Raw genomic sequence first — 2,676 nt, forward strand, 5'->3', positions numbered from 1 at the left:
CCCCCCCCCCTTACCCCTTCCTTTGCCAGGTGGACCAGCAGGGCACGCTCGCCGCGCCTGTTACGGATTTCCTAGTAATTTTGAGTCCATTTAAATAACCCTGATACACCAGTGTCACCCCAGCGCTTTACGCGCGCCCTTTACCGCCGCCTCTCAATGGAGAGTGCGTTCATTACCATCCGCTTTACATAAATGCGAGATAAAAACGAACACTCGGACCGCATGGCGGGAATAAGAAGGAGCAATCATCGCAATGCACACCAGAAATGAACGGTCACTGAACCGTTTCGATTGCATCTCATTTACACCACAAACCGTCTCATTGGACAGTCGCAGGGTGTGATATCCTCTTAAAACTCATAGCTACACTCATTTTATACTATTTTCCTATGCTACGTGGCTGGCGAAGTCGATTCACATCACCGACTGAAAACAGATTCGAGCTAAATATTTTTCCGCGGTGTTCGTTAACTGATAGACCGTCGAGGGCAGGGCAGTAACTCACCCCGGGTCTGTTCCTGACAACGCCCTGAGGATGCAGGCACACTGCAAACACAGTGCATAGTTTACTGCACAGTTTAATGTTATGCTGGAGATAAGGTACCTTCTGGTAGATTTGCCAACTACACTTGTATAAAATATAGTGATGTAAATTGGAAAGGTTTGCTGCCGCGCATTAGCCCCCCACCGGTCGCGGTGGCCCATCAGGCTCTTTCAGCCCGCGACGTAGGCAGTCCCGTTGCGCTCGGGAGTGCTGCGCGGGTGGGGCTGCCTGCCCACCAGGCGCCCAGCGGAGCGGTTCTCTCGAATCGAGCAGCAGCGAGCTGTCACGTTGTTTTCTTTCGAAACTGCTGCGTGCAATTTTGTTGGCAGCGAGCTGCGCTGCGCTTTGGTGGCTGCATCGGTCAGCCGCCGGGCCGGCGCACTCGCCGCTCTCACTCCTCTGGTCAACCGCCTGCGGGCTGGAATACTGATCCGTTCGTCCCGCTGCTCCCTCCCGCCGCAGGGCGGGGCGCGCGGGGCGGGAGTGACAAGGACAGACAGCACCAAGCCCATCTCCAGCCCCGCACCGCCAAAGACAGCAGCGGGACTCTCGCACAAACAATCAATTCAATCGTTTTAATTCTTTTTACTGATTCGAGTTCACACTTCTAAAGATCTCATGCGACGGCTTTTCAAGATTATAATATAATGTGTAAATAGGCTTGGAGCGGATGACACATTTCACACTGAACTGAACATATTTTAAAGAATAGTTTGTAATATGTATCTTTTGCATTTATTGATAATCAACGTGTGCAACTAAAAGTTGAATTCTTGCATCACCATTCAACTACCGAGTTGAACACTTGCAATCGTACTAGTACGTAGTTTGCGGAATATCTGCGCAGTAGGTTAGTCCCCCACAACACCAGTACTCTGTCCAATGAGACGGACGGAGTTAGAGAGAATACGAGAAGATAGCAATTTAACGCCACTGATCCGAAGTGTTTTCTTTCTCGCCTACGATCATAAATAAGTTTGGGAGATATGGCAAGTGGAAAACACGCCATGTAAGTTGTTTTTTCCAGACGGTAAATTTTGGCAGCTCGGCGCCTGCGATACTCGAGGTAGGCCACCCCGCAGTACACGCATGCACTGCACACAACATGTTGCCTTCCTACCAGGCGCTATGAGACCTTGCAGTGGCTAAACTGAAGTGGGCAGTTTCATAACGGACAGGGACGGACATACTTTCTGGATGGCCCCAACACTTAAAAGGATGCTGATTTAAGTGAAAGAACGAGTTCATTCCTCAGCACGGAATTAATTTTGGTTTCCATGTCCTGCTTGTTATTTCTGTTGAAGTCACAAGGGAATAAGCAGGCGATAACTGTATGCCCCGTAGGGCCTGTCGACCGGGTCCGGGGTCCGCGCCGGACCAAAAGGCCATCAGCAGCGGCCGGCAGGCCGGCAGGCCCCGCGGGCGCTCAGCAGGTGACGAAAATGAGACGGCGCCGGAGTTCAAGACCAGTCATTTCTGGGCGGCGGTGATGGCGACAAATGAGAGGGGCGGAGCGGCGCGCGCGGGGCTGGCCCGGCCGCCGGCCGGCCGGGCGGATCACAGGATTATCATAACTCGGTGAGTGAGTGTGATTTAGTTTCCCTTTTACTTTCTTATGAGCAGGCCGTGAGAAGGCTCATATACGGCTGTCACACACACCATCGATTCGTTTACTTCATTTTTGTTTTACAAAATATTTTTCGCCGACGGCCGCATGCACGCGCCCCACCGCACACATGCAAACTGGGGCACGTGTATGAAATCTCATCGGTTATGATTTTATGTAAGAGAATTTATCTGCTTATTTTAAGGGCCGAAATTGAGGGCGTATTTTTGTGGAATGTATTAACCCTTACGGCTGCCACCCCATATTCATGCACTGGCTAAATAAAAATTGGTTACACACTTTTCTCCGCTTTTCTCAGTCGAGCGCCCGTCCTCCCTGCCTCCTCCCCCTTCTCAAAGCCTGCTTCGCTCCTCCACCTTCTTCCTCTCCACTCTCCCCAGCCGCTGGTCCAGCGCGTGTGTGTGTGTGTGTGAGCGCGCGCTGCGACCATATGGCGGGCATATCGTCGGAGCTGGAACGCAACAGCCTTGCACCGGACGGGAGGCGAGGGGGTGGAGGGGGGGCG

The sequence above is a fragment of the Frankliniella occidentalis genome, unplaced genomic scaffold (genome assembly GCF_000697945.3).
Source record: "Frankliniella occidentalis isolate FOCC.00 unplaced genomic scaffold, Focc_3.1 Scaffold69, whole genome shotgun sequence".
NCBI classification, from domain to species: domain Eukaryota; kingdom Metazoa; phylum Arthropoda; class Insecta; order Thysanoptera; family Thripidae; genus Frankliniella; species Frankliniella occidentalis.